The sequence below is a fragment of the Rhipicephalus sanguineus genome, chromosome 7 (assembly GCF_013339695.2).
Source record: "Rhipicephalus sanguineus isolate Rsan-2018 chromosome 7, BIME_Rsan_1.4, whole genome shotgun sequence".
NCBI classification, from domain to species: domain Eukaryota; kingdom Metazoa; phylum Arthropoda; class Arachnida; order Ixodida; family Ixodidae; genus Rhipicephalus; species Rhipicephalus sanguineus.
Genome location: NC_051182.1, coordinates 155489034 through 155516442, shown reverse-complemented (window position 1 = coordinate 155516442; position 27409 = coordinate 155489034). Strand labels below are relative to the sequence as shown.

Genomic DNA, 27409 nt, shown 5'->3' with positions numbered 1-27409 from the left:
CATTAGAAGCAAATTGGCTTTTTTCTACTGTTGGCTGTTTCTATAGTGGGCGCGTCTACCGCCTGGCGTTGGCGTTTCGCCTTCGCTTCTCGCTTGCGTAGAACCGTGTCTAACTCCCGACGCTGGCATTTGGTTGCCATTTCGCTGGCTCGGAATGAGCAATTACCCTTTAGGCGACGCTGGCGGTCACGGTCAAGCAAGCGCTAGCGTTCAGTACGTGCAGCCTCGTCACCTTATATATTTTAACGTGAGACCTGCGTGACGCCAACGCTAGACATGAGACGACAACAGGGCGGTCTCTTAAACTGCTCTGCAGTTCAAACCTAGCCCTTGCATGGCTTGCAATTTTTCTCTCCGTGCAGGCTACCTTCGCTGCACACGGGAGTACACATTTATGTAGACTGCCAGGGTAAAGACGATGCTTGTAAGCCATGTAACACTTGTTCCGCGACGTCACGTTTACAAGCTCATAGGCAGTCTTGTAGGAATTATCTATGGTCCCACGTGCATCGCGTGCGTCAGCGTATGACGTCTGTGACTGACAAGAGCTGGTCTTAGACGAACAGTCCACATTGTCAAATAATTGTTATCGGCACAAGCATTTCCACCTCTCATATAGTGCTCTGAAACGATAAAATTAAATCGATCTTCAGGTATTATGACGAATTTAGACGCCATTTATTGTCAAGATTGGGCTGACCACGCCACTCCAGGAGAAAGTCCTGATAGTTATCCTTGAAGTATCCGCTGTACTTTCGCTAGGCGTCGTGCTCTCTTGTCTGGATCTTCAGCTAGAGCAGAAATAAACGGTAATTAGGAGCGTTGCTTTGAGGAATCAAGAAGAAAAATGAGGATTTACAAAACAACCTCTCATGCAGCCTGCAAAGTTTCGCATTATTTGTTTCGCCATTCTGAAAACTTGCAAATGTGGTCACAGATTCTGGAAGCGAAAATGACCGAGCCCGCTACTCACCTCTGGGTCACTAAACTATACGAACTTGAAATTTGAAGCAGCTTCATTAGCTTAACGGCTCGAATGTCGGTAAAGAGTGCGGATGATGACAAACCCTCTACAGAGCAAAGTCAAGCAATGTAATGACAATATTATGCCACCAGCGCTGCGGTTTAACCATTCTTGGGAATGTTTAGTCAGTGAAGCTGCTTCGAAATTTTTTATTCTCCTGCGATACTTTTATAGCCCCTCCCCCCCCCCCCCCCGCCTAAACAACCCCGAAAGCTTTCTACACCCAACTATGTTTTGCAGTGCCTCCCTCCGGAATCTGATGAATTGAAAGCCGCGTGCACCTCACGTGGTATTGCAGTGCCTAAGTGATCGGCCCACCTTTGATAAAGAGAAGATACCGCGTGATGGCGTGATCATGTGACGTCGTAGTAACGTCGACATGACGTCATGGTGACGTCACAAATTTGTGCAACCTCTGACGTGATGGCTACGTAGAGGCAACGTCATCAGATGATTTTTTTTAATCACTCGTGTTGGCGGCGCCGACGCGGACGGTCACTGTTCGCGTTTGATGAGTTATCTGAGGATTTCACCTTTGTAACTGTGTGTCGTAGAACTAAAGAAAATGCTACCTTTTCTTTACGAAAACGATAACGGAGTACAATGTGTTTCTGAAGGTGATATGACTCTAAAAAATGTGATATGTTTGCGTCTGTACGGTCAACTGAGCTTATACTCAGTTTGCGCTTTGCCTCCGTGGACTAAATATGAACATAGTATTTAAAATACTTCACTTATACTTACGCTTTCTGGGAAGAGGGCTGGGAACTCCTTGCCTCCGTCTGTTTAATTCTGCGTTAAGCTGCTGCAGCGGTAACCGTTGCAGGCGACTAGACTTCCATTATTTGAACTTTGACTACCTCGTCGTGCCACTGTTCCCTTGGGTATTTGCGAAAGGACAAAGAAGGCGCCGCGCTGTTCTCTTGAGAGAAAAAGAACAACGAGCGTTGCAATAATGACTCGAAGGAGCAAGAAGGATACCTCCGCCATAGCAGAAATTCAGATGTGGTTTAATATACAATATCTTGCTAATTCCTTTAGGCTACTGCTGCAGTGCTATATTTTTAGGCTGTTGGTTGCTCATAAATACAGTATGTCAGATTGATCTTGCATGTTTGGGTATAATGTATTTATAAAACCCTGCATAGCAACGCAATTACAAGCTCGTCATTTTTACAGCTGCGAGAGAAACAATGGTTGTAGCACAGCGGTGCAGGCATCGTTAAACTCGCGGGCGCCATCTGCTTGCATGCATTGAAAAAGTCATTATGCGCAAGAATACCATAGTAAGGCACGGCTTTTAGCGATGATCGGAGGAGACAGCGTGTAGACTGGTTACGAAAACACCTATCAGAGCGGTGACTATAAACTCAGGGGAGCCCTTACGCATTCGCCTAAGATGACTCAAACGCGAAAGCCATCGTCTTTTTCTTGTGATTCTCCACCCCTGAAAGCTTTCTGCGTGTAGAGTATTTTCGGACCGCCTCCGGAATCGGAGGCGCTGCAAGCTTTCTACACCTCATGCGCCTCCGCGATTGGTCGGCCTGTGAGCAAGAGGAAATGTTATGCGATGACGTCACCATGCGACGTCACTATGAAGTCACGACGATTTCACAATGTCTGGCGCTCTATGAGGTCACGATGGTGTCATAACGTGGTGTCACATGAGGACGTTTTGGCTCACTCGTGTTGGCGCCAATATTGCCGGTCACTTTTTGTGTTTGATGAAGCATCTAGGGCCTTCGCTTTATAAGCGGGAACGTCCAAACGTTCATAACACCTTACTACTACTCCAAACCGTACCACTACGTCCAAACGTTCATACACTCATGCTACGGTCCAATCTGATGAGCGGTTACCTGTCAGTGCTGTACGCGACCAGCCTAGTCCATTTTTTTCTACTGAGCAAGAATGTCGGCTACTCCTCTTTGCTGTCTGATCAGTTCAGCTGCTTGCATGCCGCTGTTACACGTATCATTTCCCGCTCCGTTGCGCGCTGCGTAATCCTTAAGTTCTCATACTGTTACCTTATTCTCCAAGTCTAGGCCCAATACTGTAGCACCCTCAGAATACAACCATTGCGCGCACTCTTTTATGGACCGGAGTAAGCTGTGCGTCAAGATTTAGAGGCGTTTGCTCTGTGCTCGACAGCCTATATGATTATCTTCGGGTGAAATTTCTCTTAACGTGTCGGCTGCCATATTAAAAACTGACCAAGAGATGCATCCTCTTCACTCTAGAACAACGAGAGTCCTTCGAAGTCTTTTTTTTCTGTGAGTCCTCACTTTTCACGTAGAAGACTCTCTTTAAAAACACTCTTCAACTCTTTTTGGAGATTATTACATCGTGATGAAGGGTGATGATGGGGAGAGGAACAAGTTAGGCGTATATACAACAACCACAAACCTATTGGTTTCGTTAGAGCCTGGTTTACAGTCTTGTGCTCTTAGGCAAAGCAATAGCTGCCCTTTGCGAGATGGTGCCCTGCGCAGAGTTGCAGGCTAGAGCGTACTAGCTCAGGCTGACCGCTCTGCCTTACAATAAATTATGTCTATCTCGGTATTATACAGTGGAACCTTGTTGATACAATTCTGTGTAACACGCTTTCCGGCCTAATAAGTTTTTATTTGTATTCCCGCCCAACGTCACTTCGAAATAATGCATTTTCATGCGTTTATCACGACCATGCTTTCCCCATATTTAGACAATACGACCGCGAAAGTGGACATTGACCGATACATCTAGAAATCCCACGTTTATTCTACGGTATAATAACTCAAACCGCATTCCATCAAGCCACTATCTGCACGTTGCGGAGCCTCTGAGGCCGCAGCAGCGTGTTTTCGGCTAAAAGATCGCAGCCAACAGCAAGCGACGCACACGAACACTTGCACTTACCTCGTAGCTTCGTCGCGAATGCAAGGCTGAGTGTTCAAACTGGAGCTTCTGTGTTTACTTTTCAGAAGACCTTACTCCTAGGCGTTGTGAAGAAGAAAGTGAGGCAAAAATTGATCATCTACATCAAAGCTGCTCAATAAGAGTGAGTTGCTGACGGAGCATGCATGTTTTCCTCCTTTTATTAGCCTCATTGGTTAACACACTTTTTGCATAATACGTTTCATTTCTCGGTTCCCGTGAAAAGCGTGTCAAAGAGATTCCAATCAGCCATAGGGGAGAGAGAGAGAAGAGAGAAAAGGAGAGGAAAGACAGGGAGGGTAACGAGGAATATACTCCGGTTGGCTACCCTGTAGAGGGGAAGGGGAACGGGGGTACGATAGAATGAAATAGAATTAGAGAGTCGGTAACGACACCATAAAGTCACTTTTAAAAAGCATTCGGTGAGATTAGTCGTAACTTTTCGTTCAGTCTGGTTTGCCGAGTAAACCGCAGCAACGCCCTTATAGCCGCTCGCGCTGAAGACCGGAAAGGCCACTGCCCTAGGATTTTGTCCTCTGTGAGATTCCGGTTGTCTAGCAGGCCCAATGCGGCTGAGAGGGCTGCCCTTCGAATGTCGAAACGGGTGCATTCGCAGAGAAGGTATTAAGGCTATTGAGGATTGCATTTTTAAATGCGAAGCATTTCTTAGCGAACTTCTGCGACTTTGAGCGTATCTATCTATCTATCTATCTAGCCGCCTACGACTTTGTGCTCTCCTGGTCGCTGGGTTAATCGAATGTGCACCAAAATTGGTATGGCGTAACATGACTGTATGACGAACATAAATGGCAAGTCGTAACCTGAAAATCATGACACGCATGTCATGTACAGCATGATTTACATGCCACGCTCATGGGGCGCTGGCGGCCGTTTCGCTAGCTTGATGTACACCAAAATTGGTATTTGCGACGTGACCGTGTGACGAACATAAATAACATGAGTTAACATGAACATCAAGACAGGCATGTCATGTACAGCATGACTTACGTGCCACGCTCATGGTGCGCTGGCGGCCGTTTCGCTAGCTTGATATACACCGAAATTGGTATCTTGCGACGTGACTGTGTGACGAACATAAATAACACGAGTTAGCATGAAAGTCATGACACACATGTCATGTACAGCATGACTTACGTGCCACGCTCATGGTGCGCTGGCGGCCGTTTTTCTAGCTTGATCTACCCCGAAGTTGGTATTGCGCGACGTTACTGTGTGACGAACATAAATAATAGGAGTTAACATGAAAACCATGACACGCATTTTCCTCAATGACATACAAGACCATGTATGCAGCTCTTTGCTGGCTGCTTCGCATTACATCGATTCCCACAATGCGTGGGATCTGCCGGCTTTTTCTTCTACGTGCACATCTTTAACCTCGCTGTGGCACTTTTCCTGTTAAGGTCTGCAGTGACATGTATTTGTTGGCTGTTTTGGTGCAGAGAATAATGCGATTGATAATTCATAGGTCGATGAGGTATTCTCTGTTAATTCTTTCTTCCTAGTTGTGATCCATTTGTTTGCTTTAATGCTCCCTGGCGAATTTCTCGATCGATATTTTATTGCTGCAGCATATATACTTCCACGTATTAACGGCGAGCGTTTTATATACACCATTAACCGTTCATGGTACGCAAATGTGTGAGGTGGTTCAGCGTGTTACGGCTTCTTCCCTATCACCCGCGACATGGCGCAAAGAGACAAAAAGTGTGCTTGCAAAGGCGTCGCCCCGCTTTCTCTTTCGCCGGAGTGTGGCTGCGCTCCTCCGGCTCCGTACTTTAACCTACAGGGCGTGGTTGAATGTGCTTGCGGGCTTGCTCTTTTTGGGATGAGCTTTGCAAGTGTTGTGCTTTCATCGCAAAGCTTGCTTTGAAGTAACTGACCGTTGAGTGACACGGACGGACGCTTGCTGCAGTGTCGGCGTTTGCTAATGGCCAGTTATGCTTCGTATGTCATTCCAATATCTTGATGTTGCTTTCACTGCTTCGTCATGGCGGCGAAACTTTCGTTTTTTTTTTTTGGGACTCCTTCTCTGAGCAGCATGTAGCTGTGGAGTCTACTCTTGTCTAATGCGTTTGCGTGTCTCCAGTATTCCTCGGTGACACAGTAACAGCTTGACTGGTGGCATGTCTACTGAGTCGAACGACCCTGCGTATCTTGAAAATTGACACTTCTTTGAGTTGTCAATTATCGGACTCAATTACCTGAAAATTATCTGTTTTTGCAACTGTGATTGGTCATATTATGTAGCATGTGATCATCGACATCACCATATCGGTTGATAGTACATCTTCATCGATGCAAAACGCGACAATTATTTACGTTTTCTTCAGCCGTTCAGAATATCGTCATTGTGCAAAAACCTGATGTGGTAAAGATACGCAGCTTATGTGCATGTGTTTCAGTTAGCAGTGACTAAAAATTCGAAATATTGCAAATCTTAGCGACATCTGGTCCTCGAGGTTACTCCCAAATTTATGGGCAGTCATATGTTTAGGAAATTTGCGCTGCTGAGAATTCACTCGGACGACATTTTCTGTATGGGTACAAAATCAGCGAGCGCGCATATACAGTGATTGATTTGAGTCTCGTTTTAATTATAGGAATTCCCTTTGTCGTGCACATTCCAGTCATGAAATAGCTAGCGCCCCTGACAAAGGGTGCATGGGACGTCTAGATGAGCGATGCTTGATATCTTTTTAGCATGCCTACATCAATTCTTTGTGCGGCCTCAATGTCAGGCGTGCGAAAAGGTTTGCTAAATAAGGCACAATAGCCGTTCTATTTTTTCCTTGTCGCTACAGGCGTCACATGACAGCGATTTTTATAGCGTAGTTCAGTTTTTCTTGAAAGGCCCTTACTTGGTTCCGTGGATTGCGAAAGCAAGACGATTTCTTTAAAGGAGCAATAACACGAAAATGTCACATCTAGTTTTTTTATTGAAATAAGTAGATAACGAGCCACTTATCACGGCTGAAAAGCTCATTTGCTCCAGCCCGACGATTGATTATTTAGATAGAGTTTTATAGCGCCCAGTCGCAGTTTCGGTTTCAGAGAGTGCCAAGTGAGGCAGGACCCAGTGTGCTTTTCCTACAAAACAAAGCTGGCTACGTGGGCACATAAAATATACGCACAAGACCACCGCGATGACAGCACTTTTCAATGAAAGCTTTTTGGGAGCGGCTGCAATCACCTCTGAGACGTTGTAAATATGCTTGACCACCCAAAAATGCCCTGCCGAGGCAAGGACATCAGCCTATGCACTCCCGTGCAAGTCACGTCGCCTTGTTTTTGTTGGAAAGGACTGCAGGAAGGGTGCACTTCCAAGGATCATGGCAGCCAACACAAACTGGTGACACAGGTGGCGGTTGGTTGTTTGCACGAAAACCAAAGGCCGGTTTCTTGCGCAGTGGCGTTACACGCACTTTAAAATTCATTTTCAAATATGTTCTAGGCTATATTATCCGTTGACACTTCGTAGATGATGCGTGTGTGTCCAAACAAATCCATCCCACAATTTATCTCGCCTCCACAATATTGTGTCAGTACTCCTCCAACTTTGGCGTACGTGCATGGGGTACTTATCTATGCAAGTTGAATAATATTGCTGCTGTCTTCAATAACTGAATGATTTTTTGCAAGTGAGAAGTGGAAATTTGTATCTGCCCAAAGTAATGAAACGTAACATGAATGTCTGAAATCAATTCGTTACAAGCAATTTTCTTGTTGAAACGCCTAACAGCAGTGTCGGGAATACTGATATTCGCAGAGCAATTCCCAGCACGAGAGGACGCATTACCTATCAGGCAGTATTCGCAAGTCCTCGGTAGATAACCCCCAGCATTCCTTGAATGATTCGAGGAGTCTATAAAAACATCAGGTGTAATCCCTTCGCCAATATCAGATCAGTAGGCGGAGGTCACTGAAATATGCACTGACAGAACCGGAAATGACGAAAGTTTCATTGCTGTCTTTCTCCGCCCCCTGATTTCTTGCTGAAATTTCAGAGCAGACAAAACGTCTTCAGAATCTCATCCAGAATAAGGTAATTCATATCCGTAAAGCACTGATATTTGCAAAAGATTTAAGCGCACAACAAGATAGGGTTGTTAGATCTTATAAACTATGTCGTGGCCTCCCTTGTGCACGATAACAACAATTCTGAAGCACATCAAAGAAGATGTTAAAGAGGCCATGTCACCCCATTTTCAACCATAATCTACTTTATGCGGGTTTATTCCTGTGCGTTAAGAAAAAGATACCAAAATTTTAGCGTATTTAGCCAAGCACTTATTTATCATTGAATATATTGGAAACATGAAAGTGGTCTGAGCCAGGCAAGAGTGGCGCACTCGCAAGACGTGACGTAACCAGCTGATTGCTGTACGAGCACCTGCATTCTAGCAAAAGACCTTGTTCCGCGGTCAGCTGCTCGTGCCATCGAGGTATTTCGGTTTTCTTCAACTTGTCATCGAAATTGAACGACTTACACCCCCTGAAACTTTGGCAAAAGACAGCGGCTCCACTCCATGCAGCACATGACGTCAAAACCACCATGGAAAATTGGCGGTTGCCGATAGTGCGCGGAGTTTACAGCTGGTGACTAATACGGTCTATTTAGCACTAAAACAATACTTTGCAGTTCACTTTTCATATATGTACGGGCCAGCAGACCCTCTAGTAGTATTTTTCCCTGAAGACCGCAAATGTGTGGGTGATCATATTTGAAAACAGATTATGTAAACTGCAGAAAATGAAATGTTTTTTTTTTAAAACGAACTGAAGTACAATGCTGTGAATAAATATTTAACATTGAAAAATACACAGAAACAAGTCTCATCACCGAAGCAATAATGCAGGCTATTTGCAATAAGAGAGCAGTTATAGCGAATTAAACGTACACAGTCGAGGGTAAAAGTACGGAAGCTCTGAGGAATTTAAAGGAAGGCGTTAAGACCTGTGCATGAGCAGGTACAATTAATTGCCATTGCTTTACAGAGTGAAAAGAATGAACAACGGGCGAAATATACCAGAAATTTCGTCGTGTCAGCATGTATAGTAATGTTGGTTTTAATATGAGATATTTTTCGTATGATGGTCAGTGGAATGCTTTCGTTTGTTAAACCGAAAGATAACGTTGACATGGGTCTCTTTAAAAAGATCCGTCATTCTCGAATTATAACTTGTTGGTTGTGATTCACGCTAGTGCCATGCGATGAAGAGTTACTAAAGAGATTACTTCGCATTGAATAGCTTGCAGGGACGTTATGAATATTCCTTATGCACATTTTGTCATGAATCGATGCCGTAGGCAATGTGGCTGAACAAAGGCCGAACAAAGCGACATGAAAGTCGAATAGAAGAAATATGAACGGGGCTTCTTGCAATGTGTCCTTCACGTGTTCTTTTAACGCGACACTGTTAAAGAGCTCGTTTCGCCGAAATTCCGGTGTCGGCGTCAGCGTCGGTGTCGGCTCATTGGTTGCATAAGAAAAATCAGCGTTGTGCGCGACCGAAAATTCGAGAAAGATGCAAATTAAATAAACGATAAAAATCTTCGGTTCGAGAGAGAACCAAACCCAGACCTTTTGCGTGGGAAGCAGGTGTTCTAACACAGAGGCAGCCATTGCCGGAAACAGCTTCGAAAAAAAAGACTATATAAATGTCATGTAGTTGGAGTAGTCTCCTTAACTTATGCAATATTGCGTGGCAGTAGCGTAGAATCGCGCAGTGGTCAGAGCATGTGCAGTGCTCATCGAGTCCACGCTTTAGAGGCCCAATTGATTACAAAACACTCAGACATATTTAGTCATCATTATCAACTAAAGCATCAGCAAAGTGAGCCGCTTCGTAGGTTGGCGCGTTCTTACGGACGCGGGGTGGACCATTCGCTGATTCGCAAAATGAAGAATGATGGCGCAGAGGGAACTCCGCGATTTCACTAGCTGTAGACATTCTCGGATAGTTTGAAACGGCGAATGGTGGTGGTGGTGGTCAAAACGCTTATTGTTACGCGCTCAGACGTTCCTTTCCTTGCGGCACGATTGAGGTATCCACAAAGAACCGAAGCCAGGTTAGAAACTGAGTAAGCGATGGGCACGGGGCCCGTTTACGCAATTCCATTCTACCCTTGAAGGCGAAGGTCAAGTCTCCCAAGTTTTATAAGTGTGCTTCCACGCTACGATATGACAGCATGACAAAGTGAGTAGCTGCGCAGGCTTGCATATTGCCTAGCAGACGCGTAATGGTTACATTACTAATTCCGAAAATCATGAAATATGGCGCCGCGGGAATTCATAAATCTACTTCCAGTAAGCATTTTAGGATAGTTCTGAACGGCCACTATCGCGAGCGTAGACAATCCTGTCCTCGCAGTGTGGTTGAGGCGTCCTTTCAGAACCGCAGCGTGGTAAGTGAATGAGAAGATGATGCGAACGAGGCCTCATTATACGCTATCGCGTTCTACTTTTCATGAAGAAGCTTAAACGTCCTGCAAGTTGCTGTTCTTGAGGTTAGTTTTCCGGAGGTTCAATTGAACGTGGCGGTCCAATTCCACATCTAAGTGGTGAAATGGCCACAGCTGCGATTTCGTGATTGTCAGTGCAAATTGGCATGCCGAATCATTATTTAACATCATTTAACATATTTCAGCTTCGAACATTGCACTCATACAAGCGGCCGCTGATTGCAGTTTTACTTTTCCTGCTTTATCCCCTGTAGGAACTACCATGGCGCTTAAATTTATTGACGTTCCGTCACAACATAAGTTCCAGCTCATTTTCATATTTGGTGTCAAATGGAGCAATAAATGCAGCTACGCTGACGAATTCACAGAAAGGACATTTTTCTTTGACACATTACTATGTTCCTAAAAAATTCAGAGCCCTTTTACTGGTGGGAAGACAGAAGCCAGCGAAGCCAGCGGCTCCGCCAGTACTTTCTGCGCAAGCGCCTTCACGTTGTACCGTGCGCGCTGGTGCTCCTTTAAATCCGGCTCTTCTTTCTCCGAACGAAAGACACCTGTACGGCGCGAGTCAAGAAGGCAAATGCTGATAATAGCGCTGGCGAGATACCTCCATCACGAGGTAAAGGGGCACGACGCTTGGAGAAAAGTGCCGCCGCCGAGTATCGCGACGTTTGTGAAAGAGCCTTCGGCGGTGGCGAAGAGGTTAGTGTAACCTGTGGTGAGGAAGCGATGCACGAGGAGCGCCTATGATTGTGGTTCTACGGGTGTTTTCTTCTACAGAAGCAATACCCCACAACCATCCGTATATAAGCATCGCTGTGAAGGAGTGAAATCAACGTCGAGTTTGCTTATTGTAAAACAAACCCTGTACAGTACATTCCTAATCATTATATGATCTGGGAACAGATAATTACTTTATGTTTGGATAAAACAATGACTTGGTCGGCTTGCCTTGCAGGCGGCCCTCGTCACCTACAACGTAGGGGTGCCGTTGTGGTGAATCGAGGCAAGAACAACGGCTAATAGGACTTCACGTGCTGAAGGATTTGCAACCAGAGCGATTTATACCCACGCAGAGTTCAATAAAACATTTTCAACACCATCATTAAGACTATGTCTAACGCAGGTGCCATTGGCGTTCAAAACGGTATAATCTTTCATTTCTTTCCTTGAGTTCCGTTAACATTGCTTAACGGAATGCAACAACGCGTTGCATTCAACGCTCAACCATAGCGTGACTTGTGCAATAATAATCGCGTTCTTACTACAACAAGTAACCGAGAAAATTCCTCTGTTTACTTCGAACCGGCTGTTCGGAACCGTCGCTAGGAATTTTGGTCGTCGTAGCGCCTCGAACAATAGCACAAAGATACGGCTCCTCGAAACCGCGCGCGTATTGCAGCGTGGGCATCTTGATGATGATGATGTCGATGATGATTATATGGGTTGTTTTGTGGAAAGGGCCAATGATGGCCAAAGAGCGCCAAAAGGTGGGCATCTTGGAACCCTCGACCAAGCACATCGCGCGGCGACTCTTCAGACAAGCGCACGCCTGAACTACACTGGGTGTTTAAAAAAATGTGTCCAAAACCCTGCAAAATCAGGAAAATGCGATATTTGCTCGCTGTTTTGAGAACTGCTTTGAGAAGCGGCAGGCATCTTAAGATGGTTGCGGATATCGTTTGGGACCGCAGTTAAAAAGGTAAGTTAATGAACTTCATTAAATCAATCAGCTCAACCCAGTTCAACGGATTCTGCGGTTGAATTTGGATGAATTTCATTACATTGCAATTATTAGCAGAGGCCATCTTTTCGAAATTTCAAAGCTGCAAGGGGTTCTTCGCATAAAGGACTTCAATTCTCCCATTTCACATATCCGCCTGACTCCATAATTCAAAAAATTAATTCACTTCACTTGCTCACTTGCAATTCACTTCACTGTCAGAAATTTGATATTTGCACACCTATACAAATCACTCCTGAACAGTTTGACATTCATGACAAATCGCTTTGGGGAAGCCTATGGACAGCAATAAATATTTAAGGACAGACCAGCGCTAACTGTTCTCAAAATGTAATTTCAATGACCGGTGTTTGTACACAAATTCATCACAATCACTACATTGTTAGTAATATCGCCTCACTCATTAATGCCTCCTCACCTAAATTGGTTATATATGGCGTACTTATACACTTAAAACATAGACAGGCCATTCTCTCTCTTTGCGCACTTTTCGTGATATCTTGTCTGCCTTCACGATAAGCGACAAGCTTGAACCGTATAAAGGGGCCAATCTTTGCGCTGCCCAAGCTAGAGGGGACAATAATTAAGCGAATACTAGTGTGGAAATTGCTTTGAGAGGATAAATAACCGCGGTTTGCCTAGGACATCACTTTTGCTAAATGTGAATTGTAAACTGCGTGGCCAACGACCAAAGTAAATGCATTCCAGCGTAGAAACTTCTCACTCAACGATAAGAAATGGCACTGAATCATGGGATCCTCCCAGTGACGAGGATCAAATGAAGCTTAGTAGTCCCAATGGAAGAATTACGTATATCGGCCCGTCGATATTGCAGCACTTCGAAAGAGACATTGGAACGATGACGAGTATACACCACAATGATATCATGACGACAGTATGACTTTGCGAGACAGAGGTCATAGTCGGCGTTCATGCTTTCCGGTTCCCTTCTCCTGTGTGTCTCCACGCCTTATAATGTCATCATGAATCTCTACCAAGGAACCCAACTTTCTGTCGCTCCGAAGAATACACCCCTGCTGTTAACTGCGGTTGGCTAACCAAGATGAAGTGCTGAAAGCATGACTGCATTTTGATGACGACACATCAGAGAATACCTGACAAGCGGAAAAGTGGATGGAGCATGTAAAAATACAATGAAAAACTCCGTAAACAGGGGGTGGGTGCTCGAGCCGACGTTTAGACAAGTGGACTTGTCTTCTTCAAGGGTGGAACTGAAATCAGTTCCAGCCTTGAAGAAGACAAGTCCACTTGTCGAAACGTCGGCTCAAGCCCCCACCCCCTGTTTACGGATTTTTTCATCGCAAGCTTCCATCTTCCACTTCCTGCCGTTTTTACGTAAAAATACAAGTGACAGTATACCCGCAAGGGCATAGGAATGAATTCGATAGCAACATATTGGAATGTTATAAGAAATAAAGCTTGCAGCCGACTCCCTTATCATGAGACCCGTCGCAACTGAACAAAGTGGTGGTGTTGGGAAGCGTGGCCGCTAGTGCGAGCGACGCAAAATTGAAGCTGTTTATGGATCTAAATTAAACGTTGCAATGAAGGCACAACAAGGACAAAGGTGTGAGCCGTCTGCTGATCCCCTCGAGAGATACGGTGAGGGCGACCGCGGGCGACAACGTCTGGCCGAACAGAGTACGCATTCCCCGGTACAACCATGCACCCACCCCGCGGAACCTTTAGTGCCTTTCGTGCGAAACAGACAGCCGCGGCCTTTCATCTCTGAGTGAGCGGCGACCGTAGGCATCCCTGGCACGCTTTCACACGCGCAAAGAAGATCGGACGCACGTGACAAAGTTACCGTTTGGGAGCATAACAACGACACCGATGGCGACACTAAAAATTTGCCTTTCGTGCCCAGACATATTCTACCACCGTGAAAATATGTGCAGTTGCACTGAACGTGAGTTGTAGGAAGTGCAGAGCAGGGATTTGCCTGCCCTTCCACGACGCTCGCGTTCGCAGGCAAGCGTTCAAAACGGGTTTTATGGCGGTAAACAAAACCTTCATTAGTGTTGCGTGGCGCCCTTTCGACTTCTCCTTTCTGTTCTCTTCACCCTCACTTTAATAACCCACGTGCACTACAATACTATACTATACACGGCTATGCTTTGCTTTATCCTCGCCCTCCTCCTTCCCTCCCTTCACATCCTCGCCCACTCCCTCACTTCCCGTTTCCTCACTTCTTCCCACCCCCTTGCAGTACGGTACTATACAGGGCTACAATACGCTCTACTCTCCCCTTTCTCGTCGCTTTCCTTTCCCACATTTTACTCAATGTACTACACGTGACTAAGCTATCATTTACCCAGCTCATTTTACATGGTAATACTCAACATGGCTATGCTATACATGGCTTTGTCTGCGTGACGCCAAGCAACGACATGAGATGACAGAGTACGACGGCATGCGACAGCCCGCAGTCCTAAAGTGATCCGCACTTAAAAACGTGGCGAACAGGTACTGTGTGCCTGTAAAAGTGTCCACTCAAAAAAGGTGAGCCAAACGGCGTCCCCGCCTCTTGGAGCACTAAAGTAAGTACATGGCCCATAGACGCAGGCAAGATAGATAGATAGATAGATAGATAGATAGATAGATAGATAGATAGATAGATAGATAGATAGATAGATAGATAGATAGATAGATAGATAGATAGATAGATAGATAGATAGATAGATAGATAGATAGATAGATAGATAGATAGATAGATAGATAGATAGATAGATAGATAGATAGATAGATAGATAGATAGATAGATAGATATGCTCAAAGTAGCTTTCGTTCGGCAAGAAATGGTTAGCATCGAAGAGGCAGGCTCTATAGCGTAACATCTGCATGTCTAACAATACGTTACTGCTTCTTCAACTGTACAAATTATTTCTACACCTTTCTGAATGCATCCGTTATGCATTGCGGTCAATGAGTAATTGACCGCAATGCATAACGGGTGCATGAGTTATGCGGTCAATGAGTAATTGTATGATGTGTAAAAGTATGATGAGTATGACTGAGTAAAAGTATGATGTGGCGCAGGAGAAACGAGGCAACATCGCGCGCAGTAGCGCTAGGCAAAGGTGAATTTTGCGCATGACATGTAAGATGGTCGATGTCCACGATTACCCATCGGTTGCCGTATGAAGTTTTTGGTAGAGGATCATAAAAATTGATTCCTGCGCGATCAACTGCATGTCCTGGGCAAAGCAAAGGTTGCAGTGGGACAGCTGAACTACAAGGAGGACCCTTGCGACATTGGCACGCAAGGCAGGAGCGTATATATTGACGGATATCCAAACGAAGATACTGAGGGATCACAAGCAACCATTTTCGGCGGTTGGTAATGCACTAACGGCGGCGTAGAAGCCCATCACGGACGGAGAAGTGGTGTGCTTGGCGGCGTAATGGACGGCTGGCAGGACTCAAGTGAACTGAAGCATACGAATGGGAACTGATCTGAACCATACGAATGCGTTCTACCAATGATGAAAAAAAAACAGTTGAGAAGCTATGGGCGCTCCATCGACATAGCCTGTGCGGCCGGACTGAAAGCGATCTGCTGAAAAATGCGTGAGGTCGATATCAGGAATTGCGCATTTGAGGGAAATTGTGGAACCCGCGTTTCCGTGATCGTGTGATGGTTCTTTCGTTCGGCTGCTCTAGAGGCCGACGAACGCTGGTAAGAACATACAGGACGCCATGCCGATCCAATCTGAAACCAGGGTCCCGAGGACGGCCTCTACATATAATAAAACTGAACGCTTAGGACACGAGGGAGCATTGCGCGATGCGAAAGAAAGAAAGAAAGAAAGAAAGAAAGAAAGAAAGAAAGAAAGAAAGAAAGAAAGAAAGAAAGAAAGAAAGACAGAAAGAAAGAAAGAAAGAAAGAAAGAAAGAAAGAAAGAAAGAAAGAAAGAAAGGAATAAGGCATGCCCACGCCAAGCTCCGCTTGCGCCTATCTTTATATAGGGCAAGCGCACCTAATTTTTTTTTTTATGTGCCATGCTTCGTCATGCGCAGTCATTATTCATCAAGTGCATGACTCATTCAAGCGTGCTTGAATAAGCTGTCACTCATGAAGTATAGATGTACCTCTTCTTCAACTGATTTTTTTCTCAAGCAACGTGATTACTGTTATGCAATTTTACATTAAAACAGTTGAATGTTGGGCTAATTGGTGTTTGGATATAGAAACCACCTTGAGTAGCGCAACGAGACAGGACACCAGAAAGAAACAGACGAGGGCAGGCGCAAACAGAAGAGTGTTGCGCCTGTGGTTGCCTGCTCCTTTCTAGTGTCCTGTGTCGTTGCGCTACTCAAGATAGTTTTCATCTCTAATTTTACAGCTAGCACCTGCTGTTGCGGATCACGATTTATTCTGGGCGCAGCGTGCTGGCTAAGCCACGAACCTTGCACTGAAAAGAAAATTTATTTTGATTCATTACTTTAACGCGAAAGCGCTAAAGAGCTCGTTTCTCAAAAATTCCGGTGTCTGCGTCGTTGTCGGTATGTTTGGTTATGAGGCAGAAATTAGCGTTGTTTGTGACCGAAAATCGAGAAAGATGCAAATAAGGTAAACTAGATAAATCATTCTTTCGAGTGATAACCGAACCGAGGCCTTCTTTGTGGGAAGCAGTTGTTCTACCACAGAGGAACGCTATTGCCGGAAATTGCTTCGAAAAAAAAAAGACTATATCAGTGTCGTGTAGTTGGAGGAGTCTCCTTAACTTATGCAATATTGCGTGGCAGAAGCGTAGAATGGCGTCAGGCGTCCAAAAATTCGAATTGCGCAACGAGAGGATGTTTTAAAGGCCCACTCATTACAAACGCTCAGACATATCTAATCATCATCAACAGCGAAAGTATGAACAAAGTGAGCAGCTGCATAAGTTCGCGTGTTGCATTACGGACATGGAGTGCTCCCTTCACTGATTCGCGAAGAGATGAATTATGGCGTAGTGGGCTCGGCGCAAGTTGCAGTAGGCGTTCTACGGTAGTTTGAAACGGCCAATGATACGCGCACAAACGTTCGTTTCTTTTCGGCGCGGTTTAGGCATACACCTAGAACCAAAGCTAGGCTAGCAGTTGAGAAGGCGATGCGCACGGGGCCGGATTACGCTGTCGCGTTCTACTCTTGAAGGCGAAGCTAAAACGTCCTCCAAGTTTCATTTCATTATACCGCGGCGTTTTCTTTTTTCTTTTTTGAGCGGCACTAGTTTCTTCCGCCACTCCTAGAGGGCGCGAAAAGTTCAGCTTTAATGCTCTAAGATACACCGCCACAACGTAGGTGGGGCTGTGGTTTTGCTCTGCGCAAGCAACGACCCGCTGGAAACTAGCGTATAGCAACTCAGCTGAAGCAACCGTATTTGAAGGAACCACGGCAGGCTGTAGCTGTACTATGATTCGTAGAGTTCTAAATCTCTTCCAAGACCTATTATTTTATTTTAGTGTTGTTTACTGCTCGAGGAACAGTTGAGCGACCGATAGAGAAGCCATTTGGGTGCTTGCTGAATAAAAAGGAATTTATAAATTCATAAATTATACTGTATTTCGGACTGCATAATCCAAAACAACGTAATTGTGGTCTACAGAAGTCTTTAGTATAAGATTTATTGTTGTGCTTGAATGATGTTTATTGGTTGCACCCCTCACTTGGTATTTATAAATTTATTAGCAAATTCAATTCGTAATATAACTGCTATTCAGTTTAGAAATTCTTGGAATGGCATTACACTGGATGGCACTTCTGTTAGTAGTTTTATGAAAATGTGAAGGACAGCCTATTGTGATGAAGAATTCATTTATTTCAGATCTTGCTTGTCATGACAATTCAAGAACAGAGTTGTACACCATATCCGTAACGTATTTGCCGTTTCCTTTCTTTTTGTAGGTTTTACCACATCACGCACTGACATTAGTTAGCAGATCTATGACTCATTCCAATAGCACGCCTTAGTAAGCTGCAGCATATGAAGCATTTCTATATTTACTTAAATTTAGCCTATTTCTTCTAGCTAAATCGCTGCAGTTAATGTAAATGGGACAGATATTAGGTAGTGTTCCTCATTATGGATTATTTTCTGTGCATTCTTCCACTGACATTTTCTCATGCCCTGAGCACCGTCCTTTCTCAATGTTGAGACTGCACACTCCAAAAGTTATCCCCGCTGAGTCTCCTTACATCATGCTCTTTGAGCGTGGTGTTTCACAGGTTTGAACACGAAGTCCAAACCGTTCATTCTGAAGATATAAATTTAGCCTTCAAACTCTTGTATTCAAGACAGTGCTTCTCGCAAAAAAGGAAAAACCAATACTCCTGGACGAATATACAAAATTCCACTCGTTCTATCGCGCTGCCATGAGCAAAAATCAGACTGTCACGTCGCACTGTCTGTAGACCAAAAAAAAAAAGAAAAGTTGACTAGCTGCCAGTTTATCGACCACGCGCTGTCGTAAGCAATTCTTTTTATCAACTGCCAGTAGACTGCAGTCTCGACAGCAAAGACGTTTAGCCTATGGGTGGAAAAAATAATGGATGAGAATTATGGAGCTCGAGTCTTTAGTGGGTGGGTAACAGCACATAATGAAAAATTCAGGAGCCCTTCTCTATCGCGCAAACAAGGGAAAGCGAAGCACGGCATGAAAATGCCTGGTGTTCTACCTTTGTTTGTTTGCTTCTTTCTTACTTACTTACTTACTTACTTTACTTACTTACTTTACATGCTTTACTCACTCACTCACTCACTCACTCACTCACTCACTCACTCACTCACTCACTCACTCACTCACTCACTCACTCACTCACTCACTCACTCACTCACTCACTCACTCACTCACTCACTCACTCACTCACTCACTCACTTACTTACTTACTTACTTACTTACTTTCCTTCTCTCTTTCTTTCTTTCTCTTTCTTTCTTTCTACCGTATTGCACAATGCTCCCTCCTGACTTTCTTTCCTCCATGCCGGGGAATGGACCGGCATACACGTGCAGGTAACAGCGACGGTCATGTATTCGTATCCAGTCAGCAAAGAAACGTCCCAGCCTAAAATGACAAGTCACCTGGATAACCTCGATAAAAGATCAAATAATCGTATCAGACTGCTATCGCCGACAAGCCCAATCAGTTATTGAAAAGAATAGATAAAAACGCATGAGACATGCGCACCTTCTAGGGCCACATTCATGGCCCTCGTGGTCGCTGTTTTTTTTTCGTTTTCTTTCTTTCTTTCTTTCTTTTTTTGCGGTCAGACCTACTAAGTCACGGTCATGTGAGAGGCACTGAGGTTTCGCTTGAAAACATGAACTCTTATTACGAAAAAAAGATACCTGATCCTTCTTTCATAGGAATCGGCATAACACGAAAGTGAAACGTGTCGTCACAGAAGTAGTTGACTGTTCATAGAGCACTGGTATATGAGAGCATGCACAATGTGTACAGTTGTTTGGCAGATATAGCACCACTTGAGGTGGACGCACTCACGTTCAAACCTAGTGGCACATCTCCATACCGATGACTACTGCCCATTATCATGATTTAATCCTTGCAGTAGCTGAAGTTCTTCACATATACGTGGACACCGCATATGGTGAATCGCGCGCAAATGTGGCATCAACGAGCGCATATTAAACACTGATACTCGATATGCACTCCTTCAAAGCGTCGTGAAATGCGACGAAAAACGCTACGTGCGTCGTGTCTTCCCTCTAGTCTGGCCGGTAATTCTGACAGGGCGAGCGGGGAACGCGGTGCGACAACCAGGCGAGCGTCGGATAGCTATTTTTCGATATGGATGGAAGCGATGAGCGAGGGTTGGGTTAAAGCCACCACCTGGCGGTGTGTTAAAGCGTTGATGAAATTACACTTTATTGAAAAAGCGCCGAATAGGACGGTCGTAGCAACGGCGCGTTTCTTCTTTCTTTTTCGAGCCTGGTGGCACACGTGTCACCGCCCCGTTATAAAGGGGACGCTCATAGCATCCATGCATCCATCCATGCAAAAGGACTGTGAGAGGAAAGTGTGAAAAATAAAAGGCGCGTTCATGTAGCCTCCGTTATGTGTTAAGCGTTAGCTCAGTGGGCGAAACGCCCGGCAGCCGTCGTCGCGGACCGAGAGGCCACGGTTCGACTCCTATGAATGGAGCTTTTTCTTAGTGTTTTTTCTTTGCCATTTGATGGCATTCATTTTGCTGACGTATTTCCGTGACGGAAATACGTCATGAAAGTCTTGGTGGACCCCAACATAAAATACTTTTGTGTAAAAGAAAGCGATAGCCAGGATGCACGACTGCAGTACGATGAATTAATGCATTGTTCTAACGAGAAGCCTCGGCGACTAGTCGCCGCCGTCTTTCGAAAGCTAATAAACAAAGAAGATCATCATCGTTCTGAACGAGAACTTTTCTATGTCAGGCTCAGCGTAGATATCGTACAATTGCTATGCTGCGATTATGCGTGCTTCATAAGATATTGAAATACCACCTTCACTGAGAAGGCAATCTTTTTTTATTATTTTGAATGAGCAGGCTAACGAAATAAAAAAAAAGTGTCGTTCTTCTGTAGGTCTTGGTGTAGTTCTAAATCCTGCGCTTAATGCAGCTCCACAACCGTGAGACCTGAGGAAGTGCATAGCACGGTAATCCAGCGATTCCCATGGCGTTTGCCACTTCCACCACCACCTCAGCAATCGCGTGCTTTCCGAGGCCGTGGCGCGCTCTCTTACTCGGCGCGGGTGGCAGAAGCGTTTTTCGTCATTTCAGGCAAATTATTGTGGTTAACTATTGGTGATTTCAATATAAATATGAATATAAATATGAATAGTGAAGTTTATTAGTGAAATTTAAATTGGTGAAGGTAAGCTCCTGCAAGTTAATTATATGATGCTTATAGGAGCAAATTGTGTGGATAATGAGTTTATTATCGGAAGGTATTTAGTGGAACTGATATTAGTAACAGGTAATCAGGGACCGATGATTAGTCAACAATAAACGTCGACATGAAGAGCCCGGTAAAATAGCCACACAAGTTCCTGCTTGCCTTCCAGTCATCTTGGGCTAATCCCTAAGGTACCTGCTGTATGACATACTGCCGCTAGTAAAAAACGCACACATAAGAGAGACACGAACAGGACAAACCAACAGCACGACAAATTTGTCGTCCTCTTCGTGTCTCTCTTGTGTGTGTGTTTTTTACTAGCGGCAGTATGTCATACAGCAAGCAATACCAACGAGGCCAAGAAGAAGTTCTCCTCAAGCATAAGTTACCTAGTGAGTTATTTTCTAGGGCTGACAAGAATAATGCGCACATGTGTAGTGACTCAGTGGAATTTCAATTATAGCAATAAATCTTGCCGTGCCCTTTCTTGTCATGTAATAGCTTCCTTCAAGACGTGTGCATGACGCATCGTGTTGAGAGATGCTCTTGCATGTATGCCGCTGGCGTTTGTGCTAAAGAGGCAGGCCGCGAACTACTTGTGCGGAAAAAATGTCAGGCGCGCAATAAGGGTTGTTAAATAAGCAATACAAACGCTCGGATGTGGGATAACCGATGTAAGCGTGACATAAATGCCAATCTATATTGTGTCACTTTGCGATATGATAGTTGGGCGCTCTGTCTAGCGTATTGCAAAAATAACACATATATATTCACTTGAGTTATAGCGTACATATTGCATCCCTATAAAGTTGAGAAAATCAGCCTCTGCCGTCAGTAAATCAATTATTATTTCGCAAGCAGAAAGTTCATGCATGCATGTGCCGCAACCGATAAACTGAAACATGTGTGCCTGAATACAAGGCGTTACAAGCGCTTTTGATATTGGGGAACGGGCAAAACAATAACGTGAGGACTGCTGATATTCGAACAGCTTTACGCGAACGGTAGCATTTTGACAGATGATATTCAGAAAAGCTCGGTAGATAACACCGAACGACTTATGATAGATTCTGGAAGTCTAGGGAACATAAGCCGCGACCTCCCAGTCCTGATTAGGTCAGTATTTGGCGCATATCGCCCTTATGCTTCATTGGTGTAGCAATATAAGCCGACTGAACCGGTAATGATGGACGTTTGGTAGCTTTCTTTTACCACGCTTTCATTATAGCAATAAAACAAAAGTATTGCAAACAATTGCTAGTATTGCAAACGTTGGACTAGCAGCGGAGCTTGTGGCTGACCGAGATCATTAGCAAGGTTCTAATTGTCGAGGTCTTAATTAGTATCACCTGAATTAGCGAGGTCTTAGGTAACATAGTAGGAACTTGCATGGTCTTAATGAACATGGTGCGATGATGGAAATTGATAATTTGCATATTTTATTAGGCAGTGTATAATTAGTGCTAATTATCAATGAATTAGCTTGGTCTTAATTAGAATGGCCTTACATAGCCAGGTACTAATTCACATGGTATTACATAGCAAGGTCCTCTCACCCTTTCTTGTATGTTTCTATCTGTCTATTTCTCTCTATCCTCACCCGTTTCTCAGAAGGCCCAATTATTGGAAAAATTCCAACGTTGCAGATGCATCGTGGCAACCTCAATTGGTGTGCTGGCTACAGGGCTTATTCTCTGCCAAATTATTAGGCTTAAGGCAAAATGCACTACACTCATCATCTCTGGAATGTCCGTCGCCAAGAACAAGCTGTCGTTATTTATAGTCGCTCCTGAGTTGAAGAAGAGGACGAAGATAGTGCGCGCCTGCCGAGTTATTGCGTTGCATGCTCTAGGCGCAGCAACCCAATGTAGTGTTCTAGTCACGGTAACTGGCGGAACTAAAAGCGTAAAAAGCTCCGCTCTCAAAATTTTAAACCGAAAAAAATATGTTCAGAATGCGAACAGTATGTTTATTCATGTCAGGAAAGCGCCAATGTTTACATCAGATGCGGAAAAAGAATGAAGTCATGTTTTTACAAACGAATTGAGGATAACATGTGCATGATCATTACAGTTATTGCAATGATAAAGAAAGAAATGCTCAGTGAAAGCTCAAGTACGACGCTGTGGGTAAATCATTAACATTGAAAGCAAGAAACGCAGGAAAGTGTTATAAATGTGGGAAAATGGAAGAAAGTTTCAAGAAGTCAGCAAGTAAACGATAGCGAAAAGAGCCCGTATACCTGAATGATAACGTGCATTAAATCGGAAGAATCTAAAAAGTTTTTTAGCTCTGTACAAAGTGTCTAATTTGCTGCGCGTTAAGCTAAATAATAACATTGAAAAAATAATCACAACTTGAATAATTAGTTCAATTTCTGTGTGAGGTCTGGGTGCAAAAAACTCGTTTTCTGTGAAAATGTAGGCTGTTTAGCACTAGTAGTATGAAATATCTTTTATGTTAGGGTGAATGGAACCACGTCGTTGATTACACCGGAGCATCAAAATACCAAGGTTCCTTTTAATAAGATTGACCATTCTTAAAACATACATTGCTCTTAAAAGAGTCGAAAATGTGAAACGTGGATTAATAACACTCGTGCATTGCCGGTTCCTAGTTAAAGATGTCGCTTCGCCAGGTGATCTTGCAAAGTGCTAATTCATGGTGAGGAAGGGAGAGGGTTAGTGAATCACATCACATCACTTCATTTCCTTAAAGACCCCTCAAGGGGGTATTACATAAGGAGTGGGTTTACAGTACAGCCAGGTGAAATTCATTCGGAAAGAAAATTGGTTACATTGTCTAAGAAGGCTGCAATGTGGTGGGAAAGGCCATTCCAATCTAATGCTGCTCGTGGGAAAAACGAAGAGGAAAACGTGACGGTGCGAGCACGTGGGCGAGACACTTGTATTTCGTGTCCGCCACGATGAGGTATGCGGGTAAGGTGAACGATGTAAGGTGGATGGTCAAGATCACTGTAAAAGAATTTGTGGAATAAAGACAGAGTGGCAATGCGACGGCGAAGACAGAGATTAGTTAAGCCGGATTCTGCTTTCAATGATGATACGCTAGCTCGGTAATGATAGGTGGAATGGATGAATCTAGCAGCACGGTTTTGGACGGCTTCCAAGGCAGAGGCGAGGTAGGACTGGTGAGGGCTCCAGATAGCGGATGCGTACTCTAGTTTTGGTCTGATGAGCGATTTATAGGCTATTAGTTTTACGTGCATGGGTGCACGATGAAGGTTGCGTTTCAGGAAACCTAGTGTTTTATTGGCAGATGCAATGATGTTAGTAATATGAGTGGCCATGAGAGGTCATTGCGTAAGGTCACCCCCAAATATTTAAACGAGTTAACGGCCTCGACGCCAACACCAGAAATTGAGTACGGGAAGGAAAGGGGATTAGAACGTCGAGAGAAGGTTGCTGATTTGCATTTGCTAGGATTGAGAGTCATTAGCCATTGGTGGCAACAGTCTATTACGAGGTTAAGGCCATTCTGTAAAGCTTGTTGGTCGAGAGGGTTATTTGTAGTTCTATAAATCACGCAGTTGTCGGCGAACATTCTGGTGTTAGCCGATACTGTTGAAGGGAAATCATTAATATAAATTAAGAACAAAAGGGGCCCAAGGACGGATCCTTGTGGCACACCTGATGATACTGGGAGCGGACTAGAGGTTTTGTTATTAATAAGGACGGTTTGAGAGCGGTTTGTTAGGAATGCTTTAATCCATTCGAGGATATTGGGATCTATGTTTAAATGGCTAAGCTTTAGTATTAATCTCCCATGTGCTATTTTATCGAATGCCTTGGCAAAATCTAAAAACACAGCGTCGGTCTGTACGTTGAGGTCGAGGTTAGCGTGCAAGTCGTGAACGAAGATGGCTAGTTGTGTTTCATAGGATAGACCTCTACGAAAACCATGCTGTGAGGGATTAAAGAACTGGATCGAGTTTAGATAATTCATGATGTGGGAGTAGATGACGTGTTCCAAGACCTTGCATGGTACGCTGGTTAATGAAATGGGTCGGTAGTTGAATGGCGAGTTTTTGTTACCGGCTTTGTAGATTGGAAGGACCTTTCCCACTTTCCACTCCTCGGGTAAAGTGGCAGTGGCAAGCGAATGTGATTATAATAAACATAGATAAGTAGCAGAAATGCACGGAGTGTTTTTAAGGAACTTTGACATGATATCGTCGACGCCAGATGATGAGGAAAGTTTAATATATTCAATCTGAGAAGATATACCGCAGGCAGAGAATACAATAGGTGGCATTTTTGATTCAATGAGGGAAGGCGGAAGTAAAAAAGAACAAGGTGCCTCACTTTCTACAGTATAAACAGATGAAAAACTATTATTGAATTTATCAGCACATTCAGCATCCGACAAAACTTCATCGAGCTCGTTAGTAAGAGTTATTGTACAAGTATTGTGAGGATTAATTACTTCCCAAAACTTCTTAGGATTGTTTTGTAATAGTTTAGGCAGACCAACATGAAAAAAAAAATATTTAGCACTTATAATACATAAGAAAGTCATCACTTATGTCAAGTGGATTTCTGAAGGTCATTTTACTATGAACGCCATTTTATATGAGGTCCCCGGTGCTGCGGCTTCACAAAATGTTAAAATGTCCAAACACTTCCTGGCAATATCGACCGAATCTACAATTTTCCTTCGCCATAATGCATTTTTCTTACTTATCAGAAGCGCAGAAAGAGACTTATATTCACTTCAAATGGCGGAGTAGGAGTAAGTTTTCCTGCTTTTTTCGGTGCAAGTTGGTTGCTATGAGAGACTGAGAATGTAAGCTTAATCGAGTTACATTGTGAAACCTTGGAATGCGTTCAGAGCAGCAGTCGCCGCATGAAGTAAAAACGTCCAACTGCACGGCACGTCATGTACGGAAGAAAAGGCAATTGACTCACTCGACTGCAACTGCAATTACAATACATATGGAAGCACTTATCGGCGATTCACGCCTGCAGCCGTGCATAGATCAAAGTTCACGTGGGAAACGTAGGATTAGCGGCGCGCTAGCGCCTGCCTATTTCATATCCCGCGTGCAATAAAAATTTCTTTTTATCGTGATAGCAATTATATGGACACTCTCGGCAGGTTTCTGCCGTTGTTGTCGCCGTCGCTTTCATGCGTAATATGTATTCCGCAAAAAATGGTCCTAAACAAAAGATTCTTTCCAGAATCGCGACTAGGGATTCGGACGCGTGAAGACTCGCCCCGCGGCGCAACGCGTTAAACCACTCGGCCACAAACGCGCACATGATCCAGCGTACAAACGCCGAGCTATTTACATACACCATTTACCGTTGGTTGTATGCACACTTCGAAGGCTCTTCAGAGTGGCCCAGGCGTGTTCACTATCACTCGTGAGATGACTAAAGGGCCGTAGGGCGCGCTTTAAGCGGCATCGCGCCACCCGTCTTTCGTGGCGCCGCATAGATATTGGAGCCGTACAACGTCCGTACATTGACCTACAAGGCGTGGTCGCTTGTGCCCAGGCGCTTATTTCTAGAGGAGTGTTAAGCAGGTGGCTCATAGCTCTGTACGTGTTGTGCTGCCCTGACAAATAAAATTTGCGTTGCAGCCATAGAACGCACGAAGGTTCTTTCGCTCTCAGCAGCGGCTGCGTTTGATAAAGGAGTGAGCGGCTACCCTTTCTTCGTATAAAATTGCTATGTGTTCCAATCGAGTGCATTGATTAGGCCTTGCGGCAAATCTGCGACTTTTTTCTCGGATAAAAGTGGCCAGACTAATTTCACGCCTAAATAAAAGCCCCATTTGGCACTTATTTGAGGTGCCCTACATTTTTATGCTATTGTGCGGTAGGTACAGTTTTTGTATATCGCTTCGTTTACCTTTGAAATGTTGGCAAAATTTGGCGGGGCAAGCCTGCATGCGCTGAGTCGCCTCGAGTGCTGAACGATAGCTGACATCAGCATTGTCCACACACACAGAAATTATGCATCAGCTTTCCTGCTGGACCAATTTTTATATGATGTGCTCTTTGCACCATACGAGACATTATTATTGCGTAATAACACAACGGTCATAGTCATACAATTTCCTTAAGAGATTATTATTCCTGAACATGCGGTGTCGCTGGAGCCAATTTTAATTCAAGCAGGAGTACGGGATAGCGCGCTGTGTTCTGACTAGCTCTTTCACCATCCATGTGGTTCTTCGCGCTACTGCGTGAATTATGTGCTACCAACTAGCCAGTCACTCTGTCCTTTGAAAAACAGCTCTTTTGCGAAACAAATGTCCTGACAGGTGGTCTTGAAGGCAGCAACTGCCTTGAAGAAGACAAGACCCCTTGTCG

General features: G+C 44.3%; 1 long non-coding RNA gene across 3 annotated transcripts; it reads right to left on the bottom strand.

Moving 5' to 3' along the window:
- Positions 1 to 662: 662 nt before the first annotated feature.
- On the bottom strand, positions 663 to 16109 carry LOC119400339 (uncharacterized). 3 transcript variants are annotated; one of them, XR_007416998.1, is made up of 6 exons: positions 14640 to 16109; positions 5096 to 5169; positions 4949 to 5022; positions 3923 to 3999; positions 1769 to 1946; positions 663 to 791 (listed from the first exon to the last, which is right to left on the bottom strand). It is a non-coding gene; the product is annotated as an uncharacterized LOC119400339 (long non-coding RNA). The 3 variants fall into 3 exon arrangements; XR_005185064.2 differs by lacking the exon at positions 14640 to 16109 and having other exon boundaries at positions 5096 to 13113; XR_005185063.2 differs by lacking the exons at positions 4949 to 5022; positions 5096 to 5169.
- Positions 16110 to 27409: the final 11300 nt, after the last annotated feature.